Source organism: Schistocerca americana, chromosome 5, assembly GCF_021461395.2.
Source record: "Schistocerca americana isolate TAMUIC-IGC-003095 chromosome 5, iqSchAmer2.1, whole genome shotgun sequence".
Lineage (NCBI taxonomy): Eukaryota > Metazoa > Arthropoda > Insecta > Orthoptera > Acrididae > Schistocerca > Schistocerca americana.
The window spans coordinates 632491838-632514493 of NC_060123.1; positions in this window are offsets into that span (position 1 = coordinate 632491838).

Consider the following 22656-nt stretch of genomic DNA (forward strand, 5'->3'; position numbering starts at 1 on the left):
TCAACAAAAGGTATTCGACATGACATAATAATATCGAACATACTTTTTGAAATCCCCTAGAGTAGTAGGACAACTTCCGTTTCACCCCACTCTGCATTGTTGCCAAATGAATCCAATATGGAGGATCCAATATGGGGGTGGTAGATATGGCAATATCGCAATGATGTCATAGCTGAAATTTTGATGGGAAAATAGGTCAATTGGGCTACGTCCACTAACCTAAGCCCTCCCATCCTCTCCTACTCCTCTTCCCTAGAAAATGGCAGGAAGTTCATATTTACGTAGGAGAAAAGGTCGCGTGGGCTACCTCCACTAACCTAAGTCATCTGGCCGCCACCTGTTCCTTGGAATTGGCAGGAAAAGGACTGAGCCTGTGATGGGCTGTTGGATAGGATGGACGTAAGTCTATATTTTGCAGGCAGTCTTTATTTAAACAATTTGAGGCGGTAGCTTCATCCAGTCTGTTAACCATGAGGTCAGGAGACCAACTGACCTAGTGCACAATACCACCACCAGAGGGCGCTATCGTCCCTTCTGTGACGTAATCCAAGATGGCAGTCTGTAGGAAAAATGGCAGGAAAAGGACAGCCTGTTCTGCGCTGCTGGAGACGGGAAGAAGTGTACTTTATTTTGGAACTATTTACTTAGGGATGGATTTCACCTGGTTCATTTATTACACTGGTACAAAACACTCGCTTTGATGTGCTTGGAGTCACAATACACAGCCTACAGACCTAGGAAATACTCGTAAATTATCTAAATAATTCAGTAGACTGATGAGCAGACACGCAAACAACTCGTAAGTTGTCAAAACGATGCTTGTATAATGCTCTGCTAACAAACTCACTAATTCTAAAGTGTCCAGATATTGCAGTTCACTGATATGCAGACGCGCAAACAACTCGTAAATTCTCGAAATAACACATGTACAACGCTCAGCAGACACGCGCACTAATTCTAAACTGTCCATTTTGTGACGGCACTTTTGGGGCAGTCACCACAAATCGTATAAAGCGTGGGTAGTGACCAGGATGTACCTATGTCTGTTCGCTGAAAAATAATTAATGACAAGAATTGCGCCAGCTAGAATGAGGAGGTAACTTATCTTTATTTCTGACGAAACGTGCACCAGCAATACAAGTCCAAGTAATATCCAAGAGTAATCCGTGTACTGAGCCTAGTCGAATACAATAGCAAATATCACAGTGCAATGGCTCCGCTATGAACTCCACGAAAGGCTAGCAATAGACAATCGACAATAGACTGTCCGTCTCGGGGCCAGCGCTCCTCCTTATATGCAAAAGGCAGAGGGCGCTGCGGACCCGAGCTCAGGAATGGCGCGACCTCTTCCGTCGGCGGTAACGCCCTGAGACGGTGACGGCCGCGACAGGAACTGTGGCCAGCGATGTCACGGTCAGGGCGGGCGTGCGCGAGTTGGTTGGTTGGTTGGGTTCGTGGATACAACAATTCAAATAATGAAGTACACAGCATACAGACCTGCATACTACTTGTAAATTACCGAAATAATGCTGTATAACGCTCTGCCAACATGCTCACAACGCTTAAACAGCCAAAAATCATGCAGCGCACGTACACTCATTACACACAAGAACCGCTTTCGAAATTTCGTCAACCACAAGGTATCAACAAAATGTTGTAACGTGCGTACATTCCGACACCACCGAAGAGGGGGCATGAGCCATTGTTCTCAGACTACTACCGCCAACAGCCAGTCGCGCCTATTTTGGGGTAAACAGTTAGAATTCTTCGAGTGTTATACTGACATCACATGTCTACCTTTGACTTACCTGCCAGTCCAGTGCCAAGAGAGATCTTCCCATAGCAGCTCGCCCTCGCAGACGCAGCTAGAACGTTCTCAATGTTATACTGATGTCACAGGTAGCGCTATAGAAATCTCCTCCAATGCTTTCCAGAATTACACAGGGTGCATTGTTTGTAGCAATCCTAAGGGGACATCTGAGCTGTGTCTAGCTGTGCTTACCTGCCCAGCGTGGTTGATGCATAACCACGAAATCTTCACATAGCGAGTCACCATCGCAGGCGTATCTAAAAGATTCTCAATGTTATATTGAAGTCACATGGCAATGTAAATAAGAGCCACGTCTACTTCACAGAAATAGTTAATGGAAGCTTTTGTAGGAGCTTTCATGATGTCCCATAGCATTCTCATCGCTATGTAGAGCCTCCTACGCCCCAGCACAAAGGATGTCTTGTGAATGAATGGAGCATTATGATTGGCTCTAACTGAATTTACCTGCCAAATTACTGATGCTGCCGGTGTGGAAGCACTGTCTGCCCTTTCTTTTTCTATCTGCAGTTGAGACCGACAGTTAAACCCTGCATAAGTGGCCGACAGATCGGCAAATACAGAGAGGCTGCTACTCAATTACACTACTCTGCCAGACGGTCCCAAGTCATCCACTCTCAATGCATGACCAGAACGCCCTCAGTGGATCCAAGTCACTCTCCGAACTGCTGTACAAGTCTCGCTCATTTCCCCTCGGCACAAAGGTATTACTGTTTCTGGCGTGGACCTGCTTGCTTGCTTTCTTTCTATACCCATCTCCAGAATCTGGGATTACAAAACACACGAATTTTCACATGGTTTGCCAGAATATCATGTCATTCACGCGATACTTCTCGATATCAAGCACACAGCAATATCGCTTGCATAGCAGTATTACTCACACAAAACGGCTCTGAGCACTATGGCACTTACCTTCTAAGGTCATCGGTCGCCTAGAACTTAGAACTACTTAAACCGAACTAACCTAAGGACATCACACACATCCATGCCCAAGGCAGGATTCGAACCTGCGACCGTCGCGGGTCCCGTGGTCCCAGACAGTAGCGCCTAGAACCTCTCGGCCACTCCGGCTGCCTCACTCACACAATATAATTCCAAAGTTACAGACTCGAAATTATTTCTCCGGAAACTCGAAATTGTAAGGAGTTAGAGCGTGCTGTAAACCACTGAGTAACTAGAAACTTATTTCATCTGTTAAGTCCTTTACGTGAAAAATCGAAAAAAATAGTGGAAACTGATATTCCACTTGCGAATGAGACTGTCGGTTATGTAACAGATTCCAAAGCATTCTTGTAATTTACAAAGTCTACTAAGGTGTTCCTCATGTCTGGAGTAGGCAAATATGTCTTCCACCTGTCTCTTATTTGCTAGATGCACACACCACAATCGTTGTTCCGTCAACCAAATAAACGCACGAAATCTGTAGAAGCAGACAATCAACCAATTTACATGGAAGGGAATAGTGGTCAACGCAAACACACATCCATATTGAATCTTCTCAAATTTCCACGCGATCATGCAAGCTATCCAACACATACCAAGTATAAATTCGCTATTCGGCCGTCTAGAGGACGATACTGTTAAGTCAGCTACATTCATGCATCCCCCCAGGCCTCTCAATTTGGACAGATCCTACCATTAGCTGGAAACGTGACTCATTCCCGCCACAGGCAAGCGACACAGACAGAATCATCCAATCAAACCGGCCACATATACAGGGTACTCCATTGATCGTGACCGGGCCAAATATCTCACGAAATAAGCGTCAAACGGAAAAACTGCTGAGAACGGAACTTGTCTAGCTTGAAGGGGGGAAACCAGATGGCGCTATGGTTGGCCCGCTAGATGGTGCTGCCATAGGTCAAACGGATATCAACTGCGTTTTTTCTAAATAGGAACCCCCATTTCTTTATTACATATTCGTGTAGTATGTAAAGAAATATGAATGTTTTAGTTGGACCAGTTTTTGCGCTTTTTGATAGATGGCACTGTCATAGTCACAAACATATGGCTGACAATTTTAGACGAACAATTGGTAACAGATAGATTTCTTAAATTAAAATACAGAACATAGGTACCTCTGAACATTTTATTTCGGTTGTTCCAATGTGATACATGTTCCTTTGTGAACTTATCATTTCTGAGAACGCATGCTGCTACAGCGTGATTACCTGTAAATACCACATTAATGTAATAAATGCTCAAAATTATGTTCGTCAACCTCATTGCATTTGGCAATACGTGTAACGACATTCCTCTCAACAGCGTGTATTTCGCCTTCCGTATTGTTGGCACATGCATTGACAATGAGCTGAAGCATGTTCTCAGGCGTTGTCGGTGGTTCACGGTAGCAAATATCCTTCAACTTTCCCCACAGAAAGAAATCCTGGGACGTCAGATCCGGTGAACGTGCGGGACATGGTATGGTGCTTCGACGGCCAATCCACCTGTCTTGGCCGGCCGCGGTGGCCGTGCGGTCTGGCGCTGCAGTCCGGAACCGCGGGACTGCTACGGTCGCAGGTTCGAATCCTGCCTCGGGCATGGGTGTGTGTGATGTCCTTAGGTTAGTTAGGTTTCAGTAGTTCTAAGTTCTAGGGGACTTATGACCTAAGATGTTGAGTCCCATAGTTCTCAGAGCCATTTGAGCCACCTGTCTTGAAATATGCTATTAAATCCGCTTCAACCGCAAGCGATCTACGTGTTGGACATGCATCATGTTAGAACTACATCGCCCTTCTGTCATGCAGTGAAACATCTTGTAGTAACATCGGTAGAACATTACGTAGGAAATCAACATACATTACACCATTCAGATTGCCATCGATAAAATGGGGACCAATTATCCTTCTTCCCATAATGCCGCACCACACATAAACTGCCAAGGTCGTTGATGTTCCACTTCTCGCAGCCCTCGTGGATTTTCTGTTGCCCAATGGTGCATCTTACGCCGGTTTACGTTACCGCTGTTGGTGAATGACGCTTCGTCGCTAAATAGAACACGTGCAAAAAATCTGTCATCGTCCCGTAATTTCTCTTGTGCCCGGTGGCAGAACTGTACACGACGTTCAAAGTCATCGCTAAGCAATTCCTGATGCACAGAAATATGGTACGGGTGCAATCGATGTTGATGTAGCATTCTCAACACCGACGTTTTTGAGATTCCCGATTCTCGAGCAGTTTGTCTGCTACTGATGTGTGGATTAGCCGCGACAGCAGCTAAAACACCTGCTATGGCATCATCATTTGTTGCAGGTCGTAGTTGGCGTTTCACATGTGACTGAACACTTCCTGCTCCCTTAAATAACGTAACTATCCCGCGAACGTTCCGGACACTTGGATGATGTCGTCCAGGATACCGAGCAGCACACATAGCACTCGCCCGTTGGGTATTATGATCACAGTAGCCATACATCAACACGATATCGACCTTTTCCGCAATTGGTAAACGTTCATTTTTAACACGGGTAATGCATCACGAAGCAAATACCGTCCCCACTGGCGGAATGTTACGTGATACCGCGTACTTATACGTTTGTGACTATTACAGCGACAACTATCAAAAAGCGAAAAAAGTGGTCCAACTAAAACATTCATATTTCTATACGTACTACACGAATACGTAATAAAAAATGGGGGTTCGTATTTAAATAAACGCAGTTGATATCCGTTGGACCTATGGCAGCCCCATCTAGCGGGCCAACCATAGCACCATCTGGTTTCCCCCTTCAAGCTAGACGAGTTCCATTCTTTGTAGTTTTTCGTTTGATGCTTATTTCATGAGATATTTGGTTGACCTGGTCACTATCAATGGACTAACCTGTATATTTTATAGCTGTACTTACAATTAAATAATACGATCGCCGTCTCAATTGGACATCATTAGAAAATGAGAACAGTATTGAAAATAGCCCTGCTGATGGCTGTGGCTCCGGAAAGAGAACTATCTGTACCATCCTTATGACTTGACATACTTTTCCCTTCGCTATCACAGTATTCCATGTCAAATGCATACCTTCCTTACGACTGTACATAGTGATTCCGTTTCCACATGTCGGGACACACACACAGACACACACACACACACACACACACACACACAAGCCTGATGCTGAAGGCAAACCAATCAAGCACCCCCTACTACTAAGTATAATACTCCGCCAATAACTGATTGCTACCGATACAAAATGATACTGACCGAAAATCAGCAATGGATGGACTTGTGATTTTTGCGTGCGAGTGTGTCTTAGAGAGATGTGATCTTCTTACAAACCGCCAGATGTTAAAAAACCCAATCGCAACAACTACATTTTGCGATATGAGAGTGCCTGAAATGTGATTCACTAGTGGCTGTAATCATTAAAGGTCTTCTCCTTGGGGAACAACGTAAGTATATGATTGAATGGAAAGACTTCATTCCAAATCATACACATCATTCCAACCCCAAAAGCGTAGCATTAGAGACTTGATAAGCTAGTTTAAGTTTCTTATGACCTCAATCAGCACACCATCTACCATTTGTGATCCTTCTCAATCAAGCATTGTCTGTAACCCAGTAGATATACCACCGAAAATATGACGTAGCATCGAGACCGAATGTGTTAAAAATCCTGGAGAAATATCTAGAGGCAACATGGGGGAGGTGCAAATACTTCTTGCCATATTCCTTAGCCAAACCACATCCTAAATTCAGTAATTTTATTACGAGGTTGCACCGTTGGCGATGTGTAGCAGCACTATTGGTCTGATAAAGTACAGTAGTTATTGCGATCGGGTTTTTTAACATCTGGCGGTTTGTAAGAAGATAACATCTCTCTTTCTAAGACACTCGCAAGCCAAAATCACGAGACAAGTCCACTCACCGCTGATTTTCGGTCAGTATCATTTTGTATTGGTAACAATCAGTTATTGGCGGAGTATAATGCTTAATAGCAGGGGGGCGCGTGATTGATTTGCCTTCAGCATCAGTCATGTGTGTGTCTGTGTGTGTGTTCTGACATGTGCACAGGGAATGACTATGTACAGTCGTAAGGAAGGTATGGATCTGACATGGAATGACAAAACTCTACCATCTGGTGAGCAAGATGTATGAAACAGACGAAATACCCTCAGAATTCACCAGGAATATAGTAATTCCAATCCCAAAGAAAGCAGGTGTTGACAGATGTGAAAATTACCGAACTATCAGTTTAATAAGTCACAGATGCAAAATACTAACGCGAATTCTTTACAGACGAATGGAAAAACTGATACAAGCCAACCTCGGGTAAGATCAATTTGGATTCCGTAGAAATGTAGGAACACGTGAGGGAATACTGACCCTACGACTTATCTCAGAAGAAAGATTAAGGAAAAACAAACCTACGTTTCTAGCATTTGTAGACTTAGAGAAAGCTTTTGACAATGTTGATTGGAATACTCTCTTTCAAATTCTGAAGGTGGCAGGGGTAAAATACAGGGAGCGGAAGGCTATTTACAATTTGTACAGAAAGCAGATGGCAGTCATATGAAAGGGAAGCAGTGGTTGGGAAGGGAGTAAGACAGGGTTGTAGCCTATCCCCGATGTTATTCAATCTGTATATTGAGCAAGCAGTGAAGGAAACAAAAGAAAAGTTCGGAGTAGGTATTAAAATCCATGGAGAAGAAATAAAAACTTTGAGGTTCGCCGATGACATTGTAATTCTGTTAGAGACAGCAAAGGACTTGGAAGAGCAGTTAAACGGAATAGACAGTGTCTTGAAAAGAGGGTATAAGATGAACATCAACAAAAGCAAAACGAGGATAATGGAATGTAGTCGAATGAAGTCGTGTGATGCTGAGGGAATTAGATTAGGAAATGAGACACTTAAAGTAGTAAAGGAGTTTTGCTATTTGGGGAGCAAAATAACTGATGATGGTCGAAGTAGAGAGGATATAAAATATAGACTGGCAATGGCAAGGAAAGCGTTTCTGAAGAAGAAAAATTTGTTAACATCGAGTATAGATATAAATGTCAGGAAGTCGTTTCTGAAAGTATTTGTATGGAGTGTAGTCATGTATGGAAGTGAAACGTGGATGATAAATAGTTTAGACAAGAAGAGAATAGAAGCTTTCGAAATGTGGTGCTATAGAAGAATGCTGAAGGTTATATGGGTAGATCACATAACTAATGAGGAGGTATTGAATAGAATTGGGGAGAAGAGGAGCTTGTGGCACAACTTGACTAGAAGAAGGGATCGGTTGGTAGGACATGTTCTGAGACATCGAGGAATCACCAATTTAGTATTGGAGGGCAGCGTGGAGCGTAAAAATCGTAGAGGGAGACCAAGAGATGAATACACTAAGCAGATTCAGAAGGATGTAGGCTGCAGTAAGTACTGGGAGATGAAGAAACTTGCACAGGATGGAGTAGCATGGACAGCTGCATCAAACCAGTCTCAGGACTGAAGACCACAACAACAACAACTGTGATAGCAAAGGGAAGAGTATATCAAGTCATAAGGATGGTACAGATAGTTCTGTTTCCAGAGCCACAGCCGTAAGCAGGGCTATTTCCAGTTCGTCGTTCATTGTCTAATGTTGTCCAGTTTTATAGCTTGATCTTAATATTTAATTGTAAGTACAGTGATAAAATATATATGTGGCCAGTTTGATAGGATGATTCTTCCTGTGCCGCTTGCCTATGGCGGGAACGTGTCACGTTTCCAGCTAACGGTAGGCCTGGTGGGATGCATGAATGTAGCTGATTCAACAGTGTCGTCCTCTACACGGCCAAATAACGAACTAATACTTGTTATGTGTTGGATAGCTTTCGTGATCACGTCGAAATTTGAGATGATTCAATATGGATGTGTTTTTGCGCTGGGCCATTATTCCCTTCCATGTAAAATGGCTGGTTGACTGCTTTTACACATTTCGTGCCATTTTTTTTGTTGAGGGAACATCGATTGTGGTGTGTTTATCTAGCAGGTAAAAGACAGGTGGAAGACATATTTGCTGGTTCTCTAGACATGAGAAACACCTTAGTAGACTTTGTAAATTACAAGTATGTTGGGAATCTGTTACATCACCGACACTGGTATTCGCAAGTGGAATATCAGTTTCCGCTCCTTTTCTTGAGTTTTCACACAAAGGGCTTCGCAGATGGAGTAAGTTTCTAGCTACTCAGTGGTTTACAGCAAGTTCCACCTCGCTAAAGTTTCGAGTTTCCAGAGAAATAATTTCGAGTCTGTATCTTTGGAATTATACTGTGTGAGTGATACTGCTATGCAGGTGATATTGCTGTGTGCTTGACATCGAGAAGTATCGCGTGAATGACATGATATTCTGGCAAACCATGTGAAAATTTGTGTGTTTTTGTAATCCCAGATTCTGGAGATGGGTATGGAAAGAAAGCAAACAAGCAGGTCGGGGCCAGAAACAGAAATGTTCTTTGTGCCGAGGGGAAATGAGTGTGACTCGTACAGCAGTTCGGAGTGTGACCTGGATCTACTGAGGGCGTTCTGGTCATGCATTGAGAGTGGATGACTTGTGACCATCGGCTGTGTGGATGACCATCCAACCTCGCGGGAAGTATCTAGTGCTGCAAGGAGTACACCTACGGTGAATGTACTTATGCTGTCTGTTTTCATGGTATGAGTGTCTGGCAGTCTATAGCCATATGAATGATGAATAAGGGGAGATTATTTTGGCGCAGGATACGTATTGTATGCTTACTAGATCGACATGATACGCGGTGATATATGGTCAGGTTGGAGATCAGTTTCAAACTCTAATATTGAGGGTTCCAAGGTCAGTAGTTGAGCTGTGTAACGGTCTTTCTATATCTGACGATCTGTAGTCCGGTTCTGCAGTGTTTAAACGTCAGTGCAATATGGTGATCTGTACAAAATAATTTTGCAATTGAAATTCTTATCTGCAGAAATAAAAAAAAGGGCAGACAGTCCTCAAACACCAGCAGCATCAGTAATTTCATTAAGAGCCAATCATAATGTTACATTCATTCACAAGACATCCTTTGTGCCGGGATGTAGAAGCGTCTACATGTCAGTGAGTATGTTCGCATTTCCGAGATGTTGGTTGAAAGCACGAGTTAACGATTTCCAGGATGGATAACACGTGATGGATGGGGAGCCACGTTAGGACCACCAGAAGTAATGCACTCGGTGTTATTCTGGGCTATTTTCGTAAACAGGTTCTGATAGGGCAAGAACTTCAGACAGACTGAGACATCATGAAAGATCCTACAAAAGCGACCATTCACTATTTGTGTAATACCTTACAATTTCCAAGACGTATACTTGGCTCTTATTTACAATCCCATGTGACTTCAGTATAAGACTGAGAACCTTTGAGATATGCCTGCGATGGTGAGCTGCTATGCAAACATTTCGTTGTGATGCATCAGCCATACTGGGCAGATAAGCACGTGTACAGCTAGACGCAATTCACATATCCCTTTAGGATTGCTAGGATCAATGCACCCTGTGCTATTCTGGGAAGCATTGGAGCAGATTTCCATAGCACGACCTGTGACGTCACTATGACATTGAGAATTATTTAGCTGTATCTGCAAGGGTGAGCCACTATGTAACCATCTCTCTCGGCACTCCACTGGCAGGTAAGCCAAATCTGTGGTGGTTAGGTGAACACGTGAGTGTCCAGAGTGTGACTTGGCTCTTATTTACGTAGACGTGATGTCAGTATAACACCCAAAACACTCTAATGGTTTACCCAAAAATAGATGTGCCTTTCACCTCCAGCTTGTAGGTGGCAGCTGCCTGAGAGCAATGGCTCAAGCCCCTGCATTCGTATCTCCAGTGGTGTCGGCATGTGTGGATGTTGGAACAGTTCACTGATATGTCACCATTGACAATAGTTTGAAAGCGGATTTTAAGTGCATTGCACTGCATTATTTTCGGTTGTTTAAGCATTGTGAGCGTGTTTGTAGAGCATTATTCAGCATTATTTCGTTAATTTACGAATAGTTTGGAGGTCTATATGCTGTGTACTGCATTATTTGGACAGTTTAGAATTAGTGTGTATGTCTGCATATCGTTTCACATGCGTTATTTTGATAATTTACGAGTTAATTTCGTGTCTGCATATCAGTGTACTACATTATTTCTGTAATTTAAGAGTAGTTTGAAGGTCTGTATGCTGTGTACTGCATTACTGGGACACTTTAGAATTAGTGCATGTGTCTGCAGAGCGTTTTACATGTGTTATTTTGGCAATTTACACGTTGTTTGCATGGCTGTACATCAGTGAACTGCATTATTTGGAGAGTTTAGAATTAGTGATTGTTTGAAGATCGTTACACATGCATTATTTTGAAAATTGACGAATTTTTTGCATGTTTGAACATAAGTGCACTGCGTTATTTAGATAATTTACAAGTAGTTTGTAGGTCTGTAAGCTGCCTATTTAGACCCCAAGCACTTCAAAGAGACTGTTTTGTATCGGTGTAATAAATATACTATATGAACTCCATCCCCAAGTAAATTGTTCCAAAATAAATAAAGTACACTCTTTCTTCTCTCCTGTAGCCCAGAGCAGGCTGAGACCTTTTCCCACCATTTTTCTCACAGTTCGTCCATCTTGGATTACATCACGGAAGGGACAGCGCCCTCTGGTGCCGATAGTGTGCACTAGGTCACTTGGACTCCAGATCTCATGGTTAACACGTTGAATGGAGCGACTACCTCATATTGTTTAAATAAAGACTTCTTGCAAAATTAAGACTTACTTCCATCCTATGCGACAGCCCAGCACAGGCTGAGTCATTTACCCCCAATTCCAAGTAATAGGCGGTGGTCGGATGACATAGGTTAGTGGAGGTACCCCCAGTGACCTTCTTTCCCGCCATTTTCGTAGGTTAATGGAGGCAGCCCAATTGTCCTATTTTCCCACCTAAATTTGAACTGCCCACCATGACGTCTTTGTGACGTTGCCATATTTAACACCACCATCTTGGATTCGTCATCTTAAATAAATTTGGTAACAATGCAGTGTGAGGGTGATGCGCAAGTTGTCCTACTACCCTCTAGTATACAATACTTTTTGTTTTAACATTTCCATCCCTTGACACAGCATAAATTCTGCACTAGTGCAGATAAGATACAGACTGTATCCATTCCAGTAAATCGTAACATATCTCACATAAACGAAATATATATGAAACTGTCACGCAACACTTTCGACACTGACTACAGATAGGCATTAATAGATGTCGATATGGTGGAGCATGTGGTCAGCACACCACTCTCCTGGTCGTTGTGACTGGAGCAACTATTTCTCAGTCAAGGACAGAGTGCACTGAGCATTCCAACAGCACCCAGCAGTCCCAGACGGCTACCAATCCAAGTGCTAGACAGCCCCAGCAGCAGTGAACTTTGGTTATCCGATGGGAACCAGTTTTACCACTGTGGCAATGCTGTTGGTACAACAACAAATGTCATACCATTATTCAGGCCGAAATGCGAAACATTAAACCAGAAAGTGGGACTTGTTTAAAAGTTGTTGTAGTTTATAGAGACTGATTTAATGCAGCTCCCCAAGCGAGTCTATCCTATGCAAGCTTCTTCATCTCTGAGTAACTACTGCAACCTCCATCTTTCTGAATCTACTTACAGTATTCATCTCTTTGGCTTGCTCAATGATTTTCACGCTCCGCACTTCCCTCCAATACTAAATCAGTTATCCTTTAATGCATCAGAATGTGTCCTGCCAACCAATCCCTTCTTCCAGTCAAGTTGTGCCTCAAATTACTCTTCTCCCAATTCTATTCAGTAAATCCTCATTAGTTACGTTATCCACCCATTTGATGTTCAGCATTGTTCTGTAGCACCACATTTCGAAAGCTTTTATTCTCTTCTTGTCTAAACTATTTATCGCCCATGTTTCTTCCATACTTGTCTGTGCCTCATACAAATACTTTCGGAATACTTCAGAATACTTCTTGACACTTAAATCTATACTCTATGTTAACAATCCCGTTTTCAGGAACGCTTTTATTGCCATTGCCAGTCTATATTTTATATACTCTCTGCTTCGACCATCATCAGTTGCCCAGATAGCAAAACTCATCTACTGCTTTAAGTGTCTCATTTCTTAATTTTATTCCCTCAACATCACCTGATTTAATTCAACTACATTCCATTATACTCATTTCGCTTTTGATGATGTTCATCTAATATCTTCTTTTCAAGACACTGTCAACTGCTGTTCCAGGTCCTTTGCTGTCTCCGACAAAATTACAGTGTCGTGGTAGACCTCAAAGTTTTTTATTTCTTTTCCATGGATTTTAATTCCTACGCGAAATTTTTGTTTTTTTCCATTACTGCTTCCTCAATATACAGATTGGATAACATCTGGGATAGGCTACAACCTTGTCTCACTCCCTTCTTAACCATTGCTTCCCTTTCATGCCCATTGACTCTTATAACTGTCATCTTGTTTCTGTACAAATTGTAAGTAGCCTTTCACTCCCTGTATTTTACCGCCGCCATCTTCAGGATTTCAGAGTATTCCAGTCAACATTGTCAAAAGCTTTCTCTAAGTCTACAAATGCTAGAAATACAGGTTTTTCTTGCCTTCTAAGATAAGTCATAGGGTCACTATTGCCTCGCGTTTTCCAACATTTTAACGGAACCCAAACTGATCTTCCCCGAGGTCAGTTTCTACCAGTTTTTCCACTCGCCTCTAAAGAGTTCATGTTAGTATTTTGCAGCTGTGACTTGTTAAACTGACTGTTTATTTTCACACCTGTCAACACCTGTTTTCTTTGGGACTCGAATTACTATATTCTTCTTCGAGTCTGAGGGTATTTCGCCTGTCTCATAGACCTTGCTCACCAGATTGCAGAGTTTTCTCATGGCCGGCTCTCCCAAGGCTGTCAGTACTTCTCATGGAATGTTGTCTGCTCACGGCGCTTTGTTTGGACTTAGGTCTTCCAGTGCTCTGTTAAATTCTTCACACAATACCATACCTCCCATTTCATCACCATGTACGTCCTCTTCCATTTACATATTATTGCCCTGATGTACATCGCCCTTGTATAGACCCTCTATATACTCCTTACACGTTTCTGCCTTCCCTTCAGCACTTGATATTCATACAAGTGGCTCTCTTTTCTCCAAAGGTCTCTTTAATTTTCCTGTAGGAAAATTTGTTAAAATTTTACCTAACGGTTTTATGGCTTTTAACAGAATCTGATACACAATTACTTCGTTGTATTCGCCTGGCTTCTGACAACGAAAGCACTGTTTTTGTAACGGTTAAGTTTGGATCGAACCGTCAATGCAATTCGTTGTACCGCACAACTTACATAAGTAGTTTGTTTTAATTACATTTATGGGAATGTTTAAATTGACAATCGTAATGAAATAACTGACCATGGTTGTGGCGTAATAGCCGAGTCAACAGAGCCCAAAGGGGGGCAGCTGAACCAGCCTGTATAGTATACCGAGATTTTGTTACGCAAAATACCACTGCTAAAGGTTTTCATAGATACGGCTCGTAAATGTTGGAGGAAAAAGTGAATGAAAACGAGAGTGACATGTGAAATATGTCGCGTCTGAAGGAATGTTAAAGATACATTAAACAGTCGCGGTGGCGTCATTATTTCTTTTATCTTCACGTTTCAGTTATAAAAGATTTCTAAGCACCCCTTCCACGACCATGATAATTGTTGACTAGTACCTCCAGTTGTTCATTAAGGGAAGCTGACAGTAGGGCGCTTATTTAGACTTCTGTTTTCTAAAGGTCAGACTTAAAATAGAGAGTCCGTACCTGCGACACCTCTGGTGTGGCGAGTGCATCATCCGCCATGTTTCCAGCCCTGCGGCTCGGTGTAGCGCGACGCAGCAGCTGGCGTGACGTCCCGGCCACATGACAATAAATCACTTTCGGGGCTATATCTGGTCCGTCCGATACCATTTGCGCGCTTGTGTATTGATGAATGAATGTATAAGTTATTATATAGCGTGTTTCAGCGCACAATCAATAAGCGATAACGTATTGTCCCGCGCAGGAAATGCCGATTTCAATAACGTCATGTTTAAGCTAATGCGCAATGGCTATTACGAGTGGCAGAGGGCACATGACCAGAATGCTGTTTGCCAAACCTTCGCGTGGACTCGACTGATGGTGAGCGGTATACAGCATCGAACAGTTCCCTTCTCTCCGTGTTGTGGTTTATGTGACGGATGCGTTACAGCTGCGCAGGCGTGGAGACAATCGATATGGAACTTCTAATTTCAGGAGAGGAAATTTCATACACATCCATTAGAAAAAGAAAACATTCAGGAGCCTAATAAATATACTTGTCAGTATCAAAAACGTGCAAATTTCATATACACCCATTAGAAAAAGAAAACGTTCGGGAGCCTAGTAAATATTCTTGTCAGTATCAAAAACGTGCAACGACTGAGTAACATGAGTTTCAGTTACTAAGTGATTCGACGTGGTAGACGGTTGACGGTTGAAGCTCACCAGTTGTTATAAAACGCAGATGAATTCTCACAGTAATGCGCACTGAGGTGCGTTGGCTTTGATAAATTGAGATAAAGAGTTGACGGAATTTTCTAATTTACGAAGGCATTGAGTTGCAGGAAATTCATCTTTCTAGTAATCAATTTATTGATGTTGACCGATGATCTTACCATAGTTTCAGTTACTAGGCGTAGCCACTAGAACAGGGTTTCCCAAACTGTGCCTTGCGGAACATTTGCATTCCATGGGAAGCGAATAAGTGCTCCGCAAGAAACTATCAACAACTTTTTCGATATTTTGACAGTACTAATTGCTTTCCTTAGTTTTACTATTATCTCTGTTTTATTCGATATGATTTAAAATTGAAGTAATCACTGAATAAAACACAATTTTCTTATTTTTTTTAAATTTTGTTTATCCTCAAAATAAATAAGATGCTCCATCAAAGTGTCAGTACTCTCAAAGTGTTCCGTCAGAGGAAAAGTTTGTGAACCTCCGCTCTACAGAAAGGGAAACAAGTTTCACAAATCACGTAAGAGATTGTAATAGTTCTGGCTGTAGCAACTATCATACCCAGCTCCAAGATTATCTCCTCAGAGCAGGTGAGAGTACAGCATTAAGTAGATGACGTAATAAGAAGTGTGAGGTACCAGTAGCAGATGGTAGGACCGAAACCCGTTTCGTGGGAAAAGCGCGCCAAAACGCTAGTTTTCTAACATTAATATTTTAAAAGCTGTGCATTTAATTTCCTTGGCATTCAAGTATGGGCGTCTCAGATTAGCACGCAATCGCCGACTTATTTCAAAAGTCATAATAACAAACAAAACTAAGAACAAATATTAAAGGAAAAAGTAGACAAAGCAATTCGGATGTCGTCGGGCCCCGCCTTTAAACGCGTGCCCAAGCGAAGTGGTTTGCGTTGCCTGAACCCTCCAGAACGAGCAGTCTGAAGCAGAGACGCGTTGTCTGGCGCTATCGGTGTTATTTCACTTCTATAAAGAAAGGTTAAGTCTAAAACAGTCAAAAAGAATGTCAAGGTATGATCACTACCGGTATTTAGAGAAAAATCTTCTGAAATTATTATTGAGTTGGAAAATGTTAAATACACGGTGGAGAAAGATTTCTATTTGAATTTTCTCGTCCTATGCTATAGTAAATACGAGAGGCATCCGAAACAAAACAAAAAATCAGTCATTTAAGTAGTACCAGCTCTTTGCTTACAATTAGTTACAGGATCTGCGACCTATGGGCTGTTTTCTGTGCAGGGGACATCTATAGAACACTGCAAGTTCGTGAACTTTATCAAAAACCCCACGCATTTCACACACAGCAGTGAAAGTAACCTAGCACCTCGAGTGTACTGCATTCTCAGGACAAACAGGAACATTCATACAATCTGTGGTAACCCAGAAGATACAGATATTTGGAATGACATATAAAGTCTTTCACAAAGGAAAACTATTTTAGGCTATGAGGTCTAAAGGTAAAATTATGAGTCACCAGTCTACATCACTCTCTCCCTGTACCAATGTAGTTTTACAACCTTCAGCGGGCCGCTGTGGACGAGTAGTTCTAGGCACATCTGTCCGGAACCACGCAGCAGCTATGGTCGCAGGTTCGAATCGTGCCTCGGGGTGTGTCTGATGTCCTTAGGTTAGCTGGGTTTACGTAGTTATAAGCCTATGGGACGGATGACCTCAGATGTTATGTCCCACAGTTCTTAGAGCCATTGGAACCATTTGAACAACCTTTACAATCATACATATTCGTTATTGTTGCAACTTATAAAGAATAGAATTACCATCCACTCGTTGCCAGTAAGATGGAGCAGTATCGGGAAAGCGTTTAGTGAAACCATGTACATCCTAACGAAGGATATGTGGACGTGTGTTTACTTGGTTGGTTGGCTGTTTGTTTGGGGATAGAGACCAGACAGCGTGGTCATCGGTCTCATCGGATTAGGGAAGGATGTCGGCCGTGCCCTTTCAGAGGAACCATCCCGGCATTTGCCTGGAGTGATTGAGGGAAATCACGGAAAACCTAAATCAGGAAGGCCGGACGCGTGATTGAACCGTCGTTCTCCCGAATGCGAGTCCAGTGTCTAACCACTGCGCCACCTCGCTCGGTATACGTGTGTTTAGTATCTTTATTTTATTGTTATTCATTTGAGTCTCTATACGAACGAGATATCACTAAAGACATTAGGACACATCGTAAAATATATAGAGATCTTCAAAACAAAAATGAACAAAATACACCGATGAGCAGAAACATAATGACCACCTACTTAACAGTGAGTTCGTCCGCCATTGGAACACAGTGGAGCAGTAGTAGCGGGTGGCACAAATTCGCTAAGTCCGCTGTAGGGATTCTGTAGGTGGCACCAGATTGCTGATAGGTTCATTTAAAATACGGGGCTGTGGTCTGTGTGCGCAGAACTTGCGCCCTACGACGTCCGACGTGCGATCCATCGAGTTGGGATGAGGTGACTTTTATTGCCAGTACATAAATATGAGTTCACTATCATGCTCCTCAGATCACTGCAGCACCATTGTGGGTTTGTGGGTTGGGTTGGGGATGGGTTGTTTGGGGGAAGAGACGAAACAGCGAGGCCATCGGTCTCATCGGATTAGGGAAGGATGGGGAAGGAAGTCGGCCCTTCAAAGGAACCATCCCGGCATTTGCCTGGAGCGATTTAGGGAAGTCACGGAAAACCTAAATCAGGACGGCCGGACTGAACCGTCGTCCTCCCGAATGCGAGACAAGTGTGCTAACCACTTAACCATTGCGCCAACTCGCTCGGTATGTGGCCTTGTGACTCGGGCAGTTACTTTGACGGAAGATGTCATCGTCGTCGTGGAAAACACAAGCACGGAAGGATACAGGTAGTCCACAGTAAAGTTCACATAGTCCACAACTGCCATGGTGCCTTCGGTTACTATCACATGTCCCATGTAAGCTCAACTGAATGTTCCCTACACTACAATACTGCCTCCACGAGCCTGCGTCCATGACGCAGACAACCTGTAAGCTGCTGTTCGCCCGTATCCTTTCACGACCGTCGCCTGGTGAAACGAGAAACGTGATGCATACACCAATTCTACACTGCTACGCGTTCCCATTCATCCACGACGGAGTCTCGAAGATTCCGTGTGCACTCCAGTCTTAATGAAGAATGTCGTTGTCTCAATACGCACAGGCTGACAGCAATGTTCGACAATGTGCGTTGAGCAAAGACTTCTGCCTGGACCAGCACTGCACTCTGACGTCCCATTTGTCGCAGAACCCACTTTTCTGGCTAACACAGCAGACAAATCACCGGGTTCCAAGTCCAATGATGAGGCGTCGACTCCACCGCATTGTCGACTACTCGTGGTTTCACCGTCACTCAATCATAGATTATCGCGACGAACTGCACGGAACAGCCGAACAGCTTCCCCGTTTCCGTGCTGCACGTTCCCAGGTGCCTAGCCATAACAATATACCCTTTTGCAAAGTCGATTATGTCAGTGGATATCCCCCTTCCGAACCTTATCATCGCTAGGATGATCTCCCATTCCGTCAGCTCCTCTTATATGCTTCCCTAACCGCGTCATACGCTCACAATCAAGCGACAATCAGTCTAGCAGTGTACAGTGCTCATAATTATTTGGCTCTTCCGTGTAAGTAGTCGGCGACTAATGAAATTTGAAATTAAACAAAATAGTACTAGAAAGACAGCATAATTACGTAGATTACAGGTGGTAATAATGAGCAAGCAGAGGAAATAAAATAAATGGCTGTCTTTCACAAAAATTCCCTTTCTTTCGACGTAACACGTTTGAGGCTAATGTACTTTGTTAATGATTTTTCAGTGTAACACACTACATCCATGCATGAGACATTCTGTTTATTTAAGCGTTTATGTTGGTAGTGCCATTACAGAAGCGAGCGAAAAATAAGACCGGAGTTCCATAAAATATACTGGCTGCATATGGAGATGATGAGCACGTATCATGCCGCGCGGGATTAGCCGAGCGGTCTTTGGCGCTACAGTAGTTTACTGTGCGGTTGGTCCCGGCGGAGGTTCGAGTCTTCCCTCGGGCATGGCTGTGTGTTTGTCCTTAGGATAATTTAGGTTAAGTAGTGTGTAAGCTTAGGGACTGATGACCTTAGCAGTTAAGTCCCATAAGATTTCACACACATTTGAACATTTTTTACACCTATCGCGATGACCAGCACTAAGATTTAGACCTGTTTCAATTTGCAGCTGTTCCTGCAATCTTCTCAAGTGAAATCCGTACGCTAACCAATCCATTGGTATGTATTATCAAACTGTTTTGCTTAGCCTAGATTCAGGCAAATGCTGTAAACAGTCCATCCTTGTAACAACGCAAGACAGATGTGATACATTTTTTTCAATAAAATTTCTCAAGTCAGTTAACAAATGTTCCGGGTTATAATGCCGTGATCGAATAGATTTTACACTAAAACCCAGCGTTTCGTCCCCATGTGTGGAGGACATTTTCAGTGGGGATCGTAGCTTTGTTGAATGTCCGCTACTGACTGCAGCAAAATTCCGCTTCCGCGTGCTTCGCACAGTGGCGTGACGTCACATGTTTTGAATACCCGAGCGTAATTGGCCACTGTCGCTTTCATCGTCCGCTGTTGCTATCATCCAGTGGTGGAAGACTGGTACATATCTTCTTCAACAGAGGAATAAAGATATCATTCAATTCCATGCCCTCCTCTTTCCTACTGGAATTCCTGGGGTATTTCACAATCTCTATGGCCTCTCTGTATAGCCTTTGATAGCCTCCGCTTGTGGCTGCCAGAGATTGAGACCTATCAAAATGAATGTGTTAGTCTCGTAGCTGCAATGGGTGTTCCACAACAGCTGATCTGTCAGTATCCCCTCTTTTGCAATTGCCCTTGTGCTCTTCTAGTCATATTTTGACGGTTGTTTTTTACGGAACCGATGTAAACCCCCACACAACTACACGTAATCCTGTAAGTACCTGCCTTTTTTAGCGGTTGGCGAGCACCCTTGGCCGATTTTAGATGATCTTGCATCTTCCATGTGGGTTTCTAGACTAACGCGATTTTCCGCTTTTTCAAGATTTTTTCATATGCAGCCATTTAAGTCCGTAATGCAAGGCAGAAAAACTTTCAATTTCACCGGAGCTTCAGCAACGTAATGAGTTTTACATGGCGATCTTAACGTTCTTCTTATCTAAGGGAACGAATAACCATTCTTGAGCAATGCGCTGGTGAGGTGTTTTAACTCTGCCTCAAGTAGCTCTGGTTCGCAGACTTTCCCTGCTTCCTTTTGTTGTGGGTGGGTGCCCGAATCGCGGTGTAGCTAACGGTCAGTGTGCGTGGGTTTTCGGTAAACCGTGTGGTCCAAGCTAAGATCTTCTTTCTTGAAACTTGCATTTCAACATAATTTAAATTTCCTTCCACCTCTTCCTCTACGGTAAAGTGAATCCCCTTGAGATTTTTGCGAATACGACTCAGTTTGTTCATGCCATTCCGTCACAAAACAGATTTATCATCCACGTACCTTACCCAAATATTTGAATCCTTGTTCACAGTTTCCATTGCCTGCACCTCGGATTTTGCCATAAAGAAGATCGCTATAACTGAATTTAAGGGGCTCCTTCTGTTCAAAGAATTCATCGTTCCATTTGAAATATGTGGCTGTTAGAGTAATATTTAAACAGTTCTGCATTATCGAGAGGAAAAATCCGATTCAGCTTTTGCAATGTATCACTGAGTGGAGGCACAGTGAATTGCGATATCAAGTCAAAACTAATATCGCGACAAAAATCAGAAACACCTACAGATGTCCTTATTATTTTAGTTTATTTTATCGCTACCAGTTTCGACGCTTCATTGCGTCATCTTCAGGCTGTTTTGATGCGGTACAGGTTGATACGATCCCCATGCACAACCCATCAGTTGCCAGCATTACTGGATTCGCAGATAATGTGTCAGCACTCCAACCATCAACTGCCAACTTATATGTCCTCTGCCTTGACCGCTATGCCATTTAATTTACTGATAAAATGCTTCGAATTCTTGCTATACGAATCCGGCTGGTCCTCATACAGCCGTGATACCGTTGCCAAGAACTTGGCAGTCGAAAATGTAGGCGAAACAATAACACTCATAATTGGACTTGTGCATCTTCAGCAGTCCTTAAAGTATTGATGGTAGTGCAACTGAAATGAACAGTCTTCACTGTACGCAGTATTCGATAGAGGACTTCTTTATCAGCCACCTAACAGTTCTAAGAATTTGGTCAGTGCTGCAGTCAGTAGCGAACCAGGGTGTGAATTGACCACTCAAAGATGCTACGATGCCCTTGTAAATGTCCTCCACAGATCGGGCACAAATGTGAAATACCAATCGACCACGGCATAACAATCGAGAACATTTTATTAATTGTGACATTATCCGGGAATGAAACTTAACATTTTACAATTTCTCAAATATTGTCTAGCATTGCAAAACAAAAATACACTACTGGCCATTAAAATTGCTACACCACGAAGATGACGTGCTACACACGCGAAATTTAACCGACAGGAAGAAGATGCTGTGATATGCAAATGATTAGCTCTTCAGAGCATTCACACAAGGTTGGCGCCGGTGGCGACACCGACAACGTGCTGACATGAGGAAAGTCTCCAACCGATTTCTCATACGCAAACAGCAGTTTACCGGCGTTGCTTGGTGAAACGTTGTTGTGATGCCTCGTGTAAGGTGGAGAAATGCGTACCATCACGTTTCCGACTTTGATAAAGGTCGGATTGTAGCCTATCACGATTGCGGTTTATCGCATCGTGACATTGGTGCTCGCGTTGGTCGAGATCCTATGACTGTTAGCAGAATATGGAATCGGTGGGTTCAGGAGGGTAATACGGAACGCCGTGCTCGATCCCAACGGCCTCGTATCACTAGCAGACGTGATGACAGGCTAATTATCCGCATGGTTGTAAGTGCAGCCACGTCTCCATCCCTGAGTCAACAGATGGGGACGTTTGCAAGAAAACAACCATCTGCACCAACAGTTCGACGACGTTTGCGCCAGCTCCAGATCGGAGACCATGGCTGCGGTTACCCTTGACGCTGCATCACAGACAGGAACGCCGCTGATGGTGTACTCAACGACGAACCTGAGTGCACGAATGGCAAAACGTCATTTTTCCGGATGAATCCAGGTTCTGTTTACAGCATCATGATGGTTGCATCTGTGTTTGGTGACATCGCGGTGAAAGCACATTGGATGCGTGTATTCGTCATCGCCATACTGGCGTATCATCCGGCGTGATGGTATGGGGTGCCATTGATTACACGTCTCGGTCAACTCTTGT